This window comes from Malaclemys terrapin, chromosome 7, assembly GCF_027887155.1.
Source record: "Malaclemys terrapin pileata isolate rMalTer1 chromosome 7, rMalTer1.hap1, whole genome shotgun sequence".
Lineage (NCBI taxonomy): Eukaryota > Metazoa > Chordata > Testudines > Emydidae > Malaclemys > Malaclemys terrapin.
Window position 1 is genome coordinate 108047946 of NC_071511.1, and position 14498 is coordinate 108062443.

The window sequence follows — 14498 nt, forward strand, 5'->3', positions numbered from 1 at the left end:
CCCCCTGCAACACTCTTCAGGGCTGTAGGTACACACGTGAATGGTCGGAGATATGTTTCCAACTTGCGCAAAATTTGAGTTATGCAAGGCGTTCTGGAACGGAACGCTTGCGTAAGTCGGGGAGCGTCTGTATATGTATTCCAATTTGGTGTGACTACACACCCAATGCTAGGTTCAGCTTACCATTAAAAATGTATCTTTAAAAGGGCTTACTTCACCTCCTATTCATGGATACTTTGAATAACTAATACTGACTTCCCGTGAACCATAGGGAGAGATGTAGAGAGATAGTCACTTACAGAGCCACTCTTTTTGTATTATTGAATGCCTTTCCCTTTTTCTCCTGGCTCAAATCTCTTCCCTTACGTTTGCAAATTGAAGACAAAGAGCATGAAAGCAGAAGAATGTTCTGTAGTCCCAAAATAGAAGTCATTGAGAATTCCATACATAGAGATCTTGCAAAAGAAAGCAGTCAAATAGTTGCAGCTGTAGTTTCAAAGGAAGAAACAGCTCTCTCAGTAGTTTAGTTCATTATAAGAACTCAGGAGAGAGAGTCAGTTCCCAAAGGTCATATCTGTATTAGTTTGTAAAACTGACCAATGCACACACGAACTGCCTTTAAAAAGCACTGATGTTCTTAGCTGTGATTTAAAATCCATGTATGGCAAATTCAGTGGCATTATGTGTATGGCAACGGTGGTAGTAACAACTGCATCAGCCACACTGTGCAGTTATAACATTACTGGTGGGGCATAGCTCCATTAGCCCCAAATTACCAGTGATCTCCATATTGTGTTGTCATCTTTTTTTAAAATTTTGAGTGCACTGATGGAGAGGAAAAGATTATGGTAGGCGTTACACTTCTATGTATATTTTTAACAGTACTAATCAGGCTAGAAAGAAGGTAATGAAAAATTATTTTTGATCCATAAGGTGTGTACAATAACAACTCTATTAAATTCCTTGATTAAGGGACTGCCTGCCCCTTTCACTAACTATAACCATATTACTGATTTAAGGCTTGACTCTATTCCCATCAAAATCAGTGGGAGTTGGATCAGACCTTATCTATACACAGTGTGCATTCAACATAATATCCTTTACCAAACCCCAATGTCAAGTTAAAAATTGAAGAACTCATAATGGATTTCTGTGCCAACTAAGGTATTGTTATCTGACTTGCTCTCTCGGTATCTTTTGAATCTGCTTGTACCGAACGGTAGAACATAAGAGAATTCTAGTTAAGCAATAGGTTTAAAAAAAAGGCCAAGATTCAGAGAGAAATAAATAAATACTCAGAGGGCTTGCACTATGCAATGAATAAAATGGGACAAGGCACATTCCTTCTTCTGGTAAGGATTTCCTAAGGAATCAATAAGTGATTATATTATACACTTCCAAGGAATGTGAATAAGTTTTAAAAAGGATGTTTCAATACAGCAGTTGGAGATTTTGAATTTATCATTTATAGCCTGGTTATGTATACAATGGTGACTTTTTGGCATGATTATGACTTTCAAATGGATGTTTAGAAATTCAAAAAGAAGGACCTAATTTTAACCATAGATCTCAGTTACAATATACATCTAGTGTCCTTGGAACCAGCAGACATCCCTCAACATTAATAAGTAATCAAAATATCTGGCTGCTTTGCACATTTCTCTGGAGTGGAAGAAGATGCATCTCCATCCTTGCCCTATTAGCTGGGAAAGAACCACTCAGTGAGTTCTGTTGGAAATTTGTCCAGAATGTGTGAATTAGAGATGGTGAATGGGTCTGAATATACTTATTTGGATTCCGAAATGGCATAATTTTTAATACAGAATCAAATCCATGAATCCTAGAAATGTAGGGCTGGAAGGGCCCTTGAGAGGTCACTAGACCAGTCCCCTGGTCTGAGATAGAACCAAATAAACCTAAGTCATACCTGATAGTTGTTTCTCTAACCCGTTCTTAAAAATCACTGATGGGATTTCACAACATCCCTTGGAAACCTGTTCCAGTGCTTAACTATACTCTGTGACAAAGTCAGACCTATCAGCTATAAGAGAGTGGGAAATGGCTGATATATAAGTCCTAGAATGGTGAAGGCCTTTTACCTATGAACTGAAAAGGGGTTACCTCAGGTTAATTAGAGACACCTGAGTCCAATTAAGGGCTGTCAGTGACCTTTAAAAATCCCTCTTCTGTTGAGACAATGGGAGCTGTGAGAAGAAACAAATTGCAATAGGGTTAGGGCCACCATGGAGTAAAGGCTTCTAGGTGGAGGCTGTTCTCCTATAGGGGCAACATTGAGTTTACTTCTGTTTTTGGTGAGGACAGGTAACCAGAAGCCAGCATAATAAGTCAATGCTTTGGTGGGAGTAAAGAGATGTATTTCTTTTGTGTTGTGGGTTATTTTGCTTCAGAGAACTACTTGGGCTTACCCTGAGGCCTACCTTGTAAATAGTATAAATAAACCAAAGTTAATAATTAAAAACCTCCAGAGTAGAGCTGATTTACTTCAACCCTCCCCCTCAACCCGCTACTAGAGGGAAAAACGGAGAGGCTGAGGTGGCAAGAAGAGGTGCCTTGCCACATCTTGTAGTCAGAAAGTTTTTTGATACCTAAAATAAATCTAACTTGCTGCAGATTAAACCAGTTACTTCTTCTCCTGTCTTTAGTGGACATGGAAAACAATGGATCACTCTCCTCTTTATAGCAGACCTTAACATATTTGAACACTGTATCATGTCCCTCCTCAGTCTTGTGGATAGGGGGGAAGCAGTAGATAGGATATCTCAACTTTAGTAAGGCTTTTGATACTGTCTCACATGTCCTTCTCATAAACAAATTAGGGAAATATAGCCTAGATGGAACTACTATAAAGTGGGTGCACAACTGGTTGGAAGAGCTACTCAGGGTAGTTATAGTGGTTTACAGTCAAACTGGAAGGTTATATTGAGTGAGATCCTACAGGGATCTGTCTTGAGTCCAATCTTATTCAATATCTTCGTAAATGATTTGGATGATGGCATAGTTTGTGAATGATACCAACCCTGGAAGGGGTTGCAAGCACTTTGAAGGACAGGGTTAGGATTCAAAAGGATCTTGACTAACTGGAAAAATGGTGTGAAATAAATAGGATGAAATTCAATAAGGACAAATGTCAAGTTCTACACTTAAAAAGGAATAATCAATTGCACAAATACAAAATGGAAAATGACAGCCTAGGAAGAAGTACTGCAGAAAAGGTTCGGAGGGTTAGACTGGATCACAAACTAAATATGAGTCAACAATGTAATACTGTTGCAAAAAACTCAAACATCATTCTGTGATGTATTAACAGCAGTGTTGATAAGCAAGACACAAGAAGTAATTCTTCCACTCTACTCAGCACTGATAAGGCCTCACCTGGAGTACTGAGTCCAGTTCCGGGCACCACACTTCAGGAAAGATATGGACAAATAGGAGAAAGTACAGAGGAGACTAAAAAAAATTATTAAAGGTCTAGAACATGACCTATGAGGAAAGATTGAAAAAATTGGTTTTGTTTAGTCTAGAGAAGAGAAGATGAGGGGTGAGGGGGAACATAAGTCTTCAAGTACTTAAAAAGTTGTTATAAAGAGGAGGGTGATCATTTGTTGTCCTTATCCAATGAGGACAGGACAAGATGTTATGGGCTTAAATTGCAGCAGGGGAGATTTAGGTTAGACATTAGGAAAAGCTTCCTAATTGTCAGGGCAGTTAAGCACTGGAACCTAGGGAGGTTGTGGAATTTCCATCATTGGAGGATTTTAAGAACAGGTTAGACAAACATCTGTCAGGGATGGTCTAGCTAATACTTAATCCTGCGTCAGTGCACGGAACTGGCCAAGATGATCTATCGAGGTACATTCCAGTCCTACATTTCTGTGGTCAGTTTTTTTAACCTTTCCTCATAGATAAGATTTTCTAAACTCTTATTTTTGTTGCTCTCCTCTGGACTCTCTGCAGTTTGTCTACATCTTTCCTCAAGTGTGGTGCCCAGAACTAGACATAGTGCTCTATAAGGATTGGTAGGATTTGACCAGAGCCCTGCAGGGCTCCTAGGCAACCAACATCCACACACTGTCAGCAGTACCATGGTTGCTCCCTGAAACCCACAATCTGCGGAAGTTGCACGCCACAGAAAGTTCCACCTTGAGTGATCTGACTGACAGTTGTCTTGGTGATTGATGATTGGCTCTTTGATCCTATATAAACCTACGGGGCATACCAGGAAGTGTCCAGGCAACAATATGGATTTCTAGGTAGCTGCTGTGACTGGTCTGCTTCTGAATTACTGGTATTTACCTCAGTTCTGACTTGGATACTGAGCCCCAATCAACTCCTGGAACACCAACACTGATCCTGGTACTAACCCTTGGCCTGATTTTGACTCTGTCTCTCTCTGACCCTGAGCTTGATTCTTGACCTTGACACCAGCTCTGACTCCTAGCTTGCATCGGAACAGCATATTTTACATCTTTTCTGAGTTTCCCTCCCTGATTCCCAGTGGGGTTACCACCCGTTCTTATTTATTTCAGACAGAAGTTTTAATGACGTGATTCATCCATCATCACAAATCTGATGAGAATTCTCATGAAACAGAACCATGAGATTGTGGAGCAATGAAGCATGGTACAATCACAGGTGTGAAAGCAAGTCTCAATATGAACTTAAGTCTTAAAGTGGTGAAAGTGACACTGAGGAATAGAGAGCCTGTTTGGCTAGGTATTTGAGGAAACAACATAAAAGCCGATGCTTCAGTCTATTAGACATCTGGATATCTTGATGTCAAATCCAAGAAAAGGGAAGCAGATCCAGAGGCATGGGTGGATGGGTGGGAAGGTAGCAGAGGAAGAGAGGTCCTGGGTAATAATATTACATAACACCATTACAAAATGACCAAAAAAAATTAAATCTTTCTTTGTCCAGGTTTTGTTTATCAGTGGTAAAAAAGAAAACTGCTTGATTGGACTATGTTAAAAAAGAACCAACATTTCCTTTCTTGGAGTCAAACAAGTGATTTACATATAACTTTAATATTATTATTTAATATTTCTAAGAGTGGGATAAACTGTTTATATTCTCAGGACAGCTTCTGGAAATGTTTTTCATATTCCTTTTCTTCATTGGAAAAGTTAGTGAGATTTTGCTTGGGTTAAATTAGCAGAAAACAATATGAAGACTTAAAGAAAAACTATTCAAATATACTTCTGTGTGTGTTTGTCTAAGCTTTAGTATTTCCAAACATTCAGATTCAGTGGGCCAAATCCATCATTTGTAAGGAACTCATGCAGCCTATGCAAGGCTTGTAATTGAATTAGTATAGTTTACCCTCACCACTAGTTGCTGCCCACTGGAGGCCACCCATGCCCGCTGTTTAAGATCTCAACAAATGCCAGTCAGTCTGCTCAACACAGTGGCTACCTGGCTCCTTATCTGCAAGGCGCTGTGTTGTGTTCTTGGAATAAAGCTTGCTGCTGCTTCAGCTGAGTCTCTTATGAGTGTTATCTTGTTCCATTACATCCTTAATATAACTCCACTAAAGTCAGTATTATTAGTAGTATTATTTTCATTACAGTGGTGCCTAGAAGCTCCAACTGAGATCAGGGTCCCATTGTGCTTGGCACTGAACACACATGTAGTAAGAAACAGACCCTGCCGTTAAGAGCTCACAGTCTAAACAGACAAGACAAATGGAAGATGAGAGAAGAAACAGATGAAGAGAATCACCTAAGGACACATAGCCCATCAGTGACAGAGCCCTGGGCTCCTGACTCCCAGTCCAGTGCTCCATTCTCCTAAACCACACTCTCTCACAATGCAATTAACACTAAGCCTTCAATTTGTCCAAATCTGTTAATTGCATGCTGTGACTCATGGCCAGTAAGGGTTAAGCATCCTGCAGGATACATTACCCAAATTCAACCTTGAGGGTCACATTGGTAGATAATGTTTGTGATTTTGTGTGTTTATTGTTCGAGGTTAACAATGTAATCAAACATTTCCTGGCTATGCTGTATTCTGTTAATTCGGAGATCAACAGGAGATCTTAATATTTAAATGAACTCTAAATATAGTGATATATATTGTTATTGATTGACTGCAAATCACCTGCAAATGGTGGAAAATAGGCATTAGGTGAGGTATATTGGGAGGCATTAGGCGAGGTATATCTAGTAGGGATAAGGAGGTGCTGCTTCCGTTATACAAGGCACTGGTGAGACCTCATTTGGAGTACTGTGTGCAGTTCTGGTCTCCCATGTTCAAAAGGGATGAACTCAAACTGGAACGGGTACAGAGAAGGGCCACTAGGATGATCAGAGGAATGGAAAACCTGTCGTATGAAAGGAGACTCGAGGAGCTCGGTTTGTTTACCCTAACCAAAAGAAGGCTGAGGGGGGATATAATTGCTCTTTTTAAATATATCAGAGGGATAAATACCAGGGAGGGAGAGGAATTATTTCAGCTCAGTAATAATGTGGACACGAGAACGAATGGATATAAACTGGCAGTGGGGAAGTTTAGGCTTGAAATTAGACAAAGGTTTCTAACCATCAGAGGGGTGAAATTTTGGAACAGCCTTCTGAGGGAAACAGTGGGGGCAAAAGACCTCTCTGGCTTTAAGATTAAGCTTGATAAGTTTATGGAGGGAATGATTTGATGGGATAACGTGATTTTAGTCAATCAATCAACAGCGTGCCATCGCGGGTAAATAGTATCAATGGTCAATGAGGGTCTGGCTGGAGAATCTTGCCTGCTTGCTCGGGGTTCTACTGATCGCCATATTTGGGGTCGGGAAGGAATTTTCCTCCAGGGTAGATTGGCAGAGACCCTGGAGGTTTTTCGCCTTCCTCCGCAGCATGGCGCGGGGGGTCACTAGCTGGAGGATTCTCTGCGACTTGAAGTCCTTAAATCACAGGATTTGGGGACTTCAACAGCTGAGTCAAGGGAAAGGGGGTGGGTCAGCTATTGTGGCTTGCATCATGCGGGAGGTCAGACTAGATGATCATACTGGTCCCTTCTGACCTTAAAGTCTATGAGTCTATGAGTCTATAATTGCCTTAATCAATCTGTGTAGCTAATTACCCATGATGCTTAGGAAATAGGTCTGCTTCAGAGTCTCAATGATTGCCTGTTGTTTGCCTAAGAATTCCAAGTTGTCAAGAGAAGGCCTGAAACTGTATAAAAAACCCTTGGGTCCTGATAATTTTCATCTCAGATCTGCTTGATGCTTTATGCAGGGGAAGCTTGAGTTGTAAGACTGAGATCTCCAGTCCCACCTGGATCACCCTGAATATGAACATTGGACTACAACCTATGGACTAGTTCTGAAGGAACTCTTTGCAACAACAAAGCTCTCCATCTCTACTATAAAACTGACCTGAGAACTGTAATCATGTCCGTATGTATACTGATCTTTTAACCAATACTCTCTCTTTTCTTTTTTAATGAATTTTAGTTTGGTTAATAAGAATTGGCTGTATGTGTATATTTGGGTAAGATCTGAAATATTCATTAACTTGGGAGGTAATGTGTCTGATCCTTTGGGATTGGTAGAACTTTCTTATATGATGAATAAGATTTTCAGTAATCCTCATCATATCTGACTTGAGTGTCTGGGTTGAAGCCCAAGGCTGGGTTGCTATAGGGGAACTGTGTTTTGGCTTCTGTGCAAAGGTATTGTAGAAGGCTTGGTAAAACTAAATATTGGGATATCCACCAGCTTTGGGGATTGTCTGCCCCATTCTTTGCAGTTTGTCCTAATTGAGTAACCTCAGTGTGGCCCCCCGGGACCCCAGTCACACATGCATCTTGCATAGATGGAAACAGTGGTATTGTATTGCAGAAATTCTAGATCTACATAATGTGCATTAAACTACACATTAGTAATCATCTCCTGTCTTTAGATGCTAAAGATGCAATGAGACTTTATCACTTCACTTTTTAAACAGCTTTATCCAACACGCTAGCACAAGCCCATGTTTAATAACTAGAAGTCACGTACAAACAAGTTTATTACATACCTGTGAAACTATATTGTCATAACCAGTAATGGAAACGTCTCTCATGAGTCTTTGATACTTGCTGTATGACAAGTTAGAACTCATTTAATTGCCTATGTTCTTTATGAATCATTCAGGTTCTTCACTGTTTTTATAAGGGAAATAATGTTATTGATGGTATTTAGTGTATATTAAGTTTAGTGGAGTATTATTGTCCAAAAGTACATGATTATGAACATTAATAAAATCAGGTATTTCCACCTTCAAACAAATGTATTAGATGTAAATAATGCAGCCTCCATACATTATGTCAGTTCATATTTGGACAAAACTTCTCTTCTTTGTGTGCCAGGCATACAGAGGCATCCCACTTTAACCCATGTGACAGCCAGCTGTGCAATGAATACTCTAGTATAGAGGTTCTCAAACTGTAGTCCGTGGATCACCAGTGGTCCACAAGCTCCATTCAGGTGGTCCGCGGATAGTTCCCTCTAAGTTGCATGCCTGGGCAGCCGCACACAAGAGAATGAAGGGCCACCCACCTAATTAGTGGAGCCGTGCAGGTGTGGCTCCACTAATTAGGTGCCTGGACCCTGGAGAAGACACACATGTAAGGTGAGGTGGTGGCCTTGGGGGGGGAATAAGGGGTAGGTGGGAGGGGCAGTGGGGTGAGAAGAGGGGGTGGGGGAAATCTGGGATGTGCAGGGCTGTGGCAGCCAGAGAAAGAGGCAACGTTCCCCAGCTCCAGGGCTCTGGCTGCCAGGGAGAAATGGCCTTCCCAGCCTCAGATCTATGGCTGCTGTGGCAGGGAAGAGACCCACCCCACCCCCCAGCCCCAGCCCCAACTCAGGGTCTGTCGCAGTGGGGGAGAGAGGGAGAGACCCGCTGTAGGGAGGCTGTGGTTCCCTGGTGCCCCAGAGTGGGATGAGCTCCCGGCGCCCCAGAGAGGGATGAAACCCGACGAACCCTTTCTACACCCCCTCTCCTTCCCAGCCCCAGCTTGGGGGGTTGCCATGGTGGGGGAGAGAGGGCACATCCATCACATTAGAAAGGTAAGACTACTGATATTATAATATGAGTTGTGTGCTTTTATTTGTAAACAAAAAACGTTAATTATTATTAAGGTTTTTTCAATCTAGTGCTTTTATCCAAAGCGCTTTACAATAGTTAGCTGACGGAACAAACAACATTTGGAAAGATCATTAAGCGGTCCGATGAGACCCCCAGCAATTTTCAAGTGGTGTGCGAAAAAAAAAGTTTGAGAACCACTGCTCTAGTATATCTGAGGGAAACACTATTTCCTTCTTATCCTACAAAGACAGCCCTGTAATCTGTTTGGTTTTGGGAAGAACTAGACAGTGTAAATTGATGAACTCTTTGGGAACTTGCTGGAAGCAGGTGTTTTTTGTTTCCAAGAAATTTGAGGGACATTGAATTTAGAATTTGAAGGGCATTTTATTTACACACCATTTTCAGGTTTTGTGTATAGATAGTGAGACCATTCTGTCCCATTGTTTCTCAACGTTATGTAGGATCTGTGTTGTCCAGCCCATTCCCCAAATATGCAAACAAATGTCAAAATCACATCACTTAAACCAAGCATTAATTCAGAGCTACAGTCTTTCAAATGCAAAAATGTCAATAAAATAAGCTTAGCAACTAGTTCCTTTTCCTTCAGCCAGCCAGTTTTACAAATGTTTGGAGCACCTGTGAATCTCTTCAGTCCCCCTTCCTAGTTAGGCTCCCACTGGTATCAATCCTGGAATGTGATTGCCAAGTGCCAGGTCAGTGTGGTGTTGGCATTAAAACCACCCAGTCATGCTGGGGCCTGGAGGAATTTGGTTTCATAAGTATTCTTTTTAAATGTGCCAGAAAATTTTTACCCATGTTTACAACTTTCTGAATGTCACAGAGACATTGGTAGATACTGTCTAACTGACTTTCTTTAAATGCCATTTCTCCTAATTTGTCTCCCCTTAAGGAATGGAGCATTTAATAATTAAAAAAAAAAGAAGAAGAATAGAGATGGGACTGAGCCAAGATGTCAGATACAAATACCCCGGAGCTGGAGGGGTAGGGCGTACTGGGATCCAAACCCTGATCCAATTTCAAAATATTTCTATTGTGAACTGAGTCAAAAGCCTAGACAATTTTGGGGGCTCAAAATCCAGATCCAAACTGCGCAGCTCAGGACGATCTCTAGCCAAAAATGGGTTCATGTGATGATCGTGATATCATAGCCTCAGAAGTATTAGATAACAAGGAACCTTTGGTTTCCATGGCAATTTGAGCTCCTTCCTCGTACACACAAGTACAAAGAGTGATCGTATGAAGATCATCTTATTTTTTTTTTACCAGAAAAGATAGTGCTATTTGCCCCACTTTGGAGTTGTGCTCCATTTCTTAAACAATTAAAATAAGTGATTTCTAAAAGCAATTGTCTTAATTAATGTCATTTGACTATTTTAGACATTGCTTTCCTAGAGGAAATAGCAATTTTTCTTCAGCAAAGGGAGTGTTAATGGCTATTCTTAGTTGTAGTTCATATTTTGCAACAGCTTTTGATGTGCTCAAGAGATAAAGAGAAAATGTCTGATATTTTTGGCAGCCTCCACTTGGCAAAACCATGAAATTCTGTTTATACTAAAAACAGCACTTAAAATGAATAAAATGGGTTAATACGAGATCATTTTCAATGTCCAGTCACCGTTTGAAGACAGGCTTGTAAGAGGAATGGTTCTAAAATTTAAATGCAGCTTACTTTGTATTTTCCAATAGCACTTTGAGGTTTCCCTTTCCTATGGTGATATATTTTGCCCCTGTTGACAGTAGGAGTAAAATGGTTTATATATGTGTGTGTGTGTGGGAAATTACTTCCATTTTCTTCATTTTATGGTCCATGATTTACTACACATCTTAAGTGTAAAGGAACACACACGCTTTTCTGGTGCTTGGAAGAACAGTTACTGTTTTGTTTCCAAAGCATATAGAAACCTTATGTGCTATCTCAGAAAGTTACTGTGGAATACTAATGAATAAGACTGCTTCTTTCTTAGATTTTTTTTTATTGAATTAAAAAAAACAACACATAATTAGAAAGAAAAGTCGTGAAGGTCACCCAGTGGTTTAAAATGTAATTAAGTGATCCCAAAAATAGGAGCATACAGTGTATGATATAAACAAAAATTAAGGCCCAGAATCAGGAAAGCACTGAACATGTGCTCAGCTTTAAGCATAAGTATGTGCTTATGTGCCTTCCTGAATCAGGACCAAAGAAAACTTTTTGTCAGAAACTAGCTATGAAGAAGAAAAGCTATTCTCTCTCTCTCTCTCAGCAACATATAGGATCCAGTTCTCCACAGAAGATGTAAACCAAGAGTAGCTCCACTGAAGACATCTCAGTTACACTGATGCAAAACTGGTGTTAGTGAAATCAGCAGCAGGCCCATAATCTCCAAATGTATATTTGTTACAAATAGATCCTGGCACCTTTTCAACTGATTTTTGCATTTCACTTCAGTGGGTCCAGGATTTAAATAACGTATAGAGTGATCTACATATTATTAAGAGGAATAATTCCATCCCAATAGTAAAGATAATGCTAGTTGTAGTTGCTTTAAGGAAATATTAATTTCTTATCGATTGCAATTATTTTTAAACTGTCCTGGCATTTTATAAGTAAAACAGGTAGAAACTGTCTTAGGCCACATTGCATTCTTAGGTTTCAGAGTAGCAGCCGTGTTAGTCTGTATTTTCAAAAAGAACTGGAATACTTGTGGTGGCACCTTAGGCCTGGTCTACACTACGACTTTAATTCGGATTTATCAGCTTTAATTCGAATTAACCCTGCAACCGTCCCCACAACGACGCTATTTATTTCGATGTAAAGGGCCCTTTAAATCGATTTCTGTACTCCACCCCGACGAGCGGAGTAGTGCCAAAATCGATTTTAGCAATTCGAATTAGGGTTAGTGTGGCCGCAATTTGATGGTATTGGCCTCCGGGAGCTATCCCACAGTGCATCATTGTGACCGCTCTGGACAGCAATCTAAACTCGGATGCACTGGCCAGGTAGACAGGAAAAGCCCCGCGAACATTTGAATTCCATTTCCTGTTTGCCCAGCGTGGAGAGCACAGGTGACCACAGATAGCTCATCAGCACAGGTAACCATGCAGGCTGATAATCGAAAAAGAGCACCAGCATGGACCGTGAGGGAGGTACTGGATCTGATCGCTGTATGGGGAGAGGATTCAGTGCTTGCAGAACTTCGTTCTAAAAGACGAAATGCAAAAACTTTTGAAAAAATCTCCAAGGGCATGATGGAGAGAGGCCACAATAGGGACTCAGATCAGTGCCGCGTGAAAGTCAAGGAGCTCAGACAAGCCTATCAAAAAACAAAGGAGGCAAACGGTCGCTCCGGGTCAGAGTCGCGGACATGCCGCTTCTACGCCTAGCTGCATGCAATTCTAGGGGGGGCTGCCACCACTACCCCACCTGTGTTCATGGATTCTGGGTCGGGGATAGTCTCATCAGCGACGCCTGAGGATTCTGCCGATGGGGTAGAGGAGGAGGAGGAGGAGGAGGAGGATGAGCTTGCAGAGAGCACACAGCACTCCATTCTCCCCAACAGCCAGGATCTTTTTATCACCCTGACTGAAGTACCCTCCCAAGCCAGTACCCAAGACTCTGACCCCATGGAAGGGACCTCAGGTGAGTTTACCTTTTAAAATATAAAACTTGTTTTAAAAGCAAACGGTTTTTAATGATTACTTTGCCTGACTTTGCATTCGCGGTCAGTTCAGCTACTGGAAAAGTCTGTAGCTACTGGAAAAGTCTGTTAACGTGTATGGGGATGGAGCGGAAATCCTCCAGGGACATCTCCATGAAGCTCTCCTGGAGGTACTCCGAAAGCCTTGCCAGAAGGTTTCTGGGCAGTGCATCCTTATTCCCTCCTCCATGGTAGGACACTTGACCATGCCATGTTTGCAGCAAGTAATCTGGTATCATTGCCTGACAAAGCCTGGCAGCGTATGGTCCCGGTGTTTGCTGGCATTCAAGCAACATCCGTTCTTTATCTTGTTGTGTAATCCTCAGGAGAGTGATATCACTCCTGGTAACCTGGTTGAAATACGGGAACTTAATTAAGGGGACAGAGGTGGCCGTTCCTACTGGGCTGTTTGCCTGTGGCGGAAAATAAATCCTTCCCTGCAGTTAGCCAAGCGCAGATGGGAAATTGGCCCTGAGTTTTTCGCGTTTGGCTAGCAGGGATCTTCCCTGTTACCAGCCACGCGGTGGGGGGAGGGTACCGTGATCATCCCAGAGAATTCATGGCGGGAGGGGGGTGGCGGCGGGGGGGGGTTAGTTTGGTGCCTGCAGGGATCTTCCCTGATACCAGCCACGCGGTGGGGGGGAGGGGTACAGCGATCATCCCAGAGAATTCATGGCGAGAGGGGGGGTGGTTAGTTTGTTTTCTGGTGCTGCTGAATGTTAACAGAAAAACCGCAGCACTCTACTTGCCTGAATGGGCCCAGACAAGCCCCCCCACACTGCCCCCCCCCCCAACTGGCTGAGATTGGCCAGGCTTCTGCAGCACTCTACAAGCTATGCTTGGTATGTGGGAAAGGAGGGCGCAGAAGCTTACCATGGCCGCATGCAAGCCGAATTCTGTTGCCCAGACCTGTGATCTCTAGCAGCAAAGCCACAGGCACTCAGCATTAAGAGGCAAAATGCGACCTTGCACAGAAATCACATGTGCTATGTAATGTGAACAGTGTTGGTCACCGTGAAAGAGTATAAGCATTGTTCTGCAAAATGTAGCTTTTAAAACAATTCTCTCTTTTTTCCCCTCCCTACAGCAGCTGCAAATTCCTCAAGCCTCCCTCCTCCATCCCGAAGGTTATCACAGATAAGGCGTCATAAGAAGAGAACGCGAGACGAGATGTTTTCGGAAATTATGGAATCCAGCCGCAGTGACAGAGCTCATGTGAATGAGTGGAAGGAAACAGTTTCAAAGTATAGGAAAGAAGTCAGTGAACGTGAGGACAGGAGGGACCAACGTGAGGAGAGGAGGGACCAACGTGAGGAGAGGAGAGACGCTCGAGATGAGAGGTGGCGGCAGGAAGACCAGAGGATGAAGGATGCAATGCTGGGGCTGCTCCGGCGTCTGGTGGAGGTTCAGGAACGGCTGCTGGAAAACAGACTGCCGCTTCAGCCCCTGTTCCACCCTCCCCCCTCCCCATGTTCCGTATCCTCCTCACCCAGACGTGTAAGAACTCGGCGGGGAGGCTCCGTACACCTTCCCATTCCACCCCAGTAGACAGCCCAAGCAAAAGGCTGTCATTTTTTTAACCTTTTCTTTGTAGCTTTTTCCTTCCCAGCAATCCTCCTCCCAAATACCACCCGGGTTCCCTCCCTCTTTTTCTAATCTATTAATAAAGAATAAATGATTTTTAAATGATAGTGACTTTATTTGGTTTGAAAGAAAG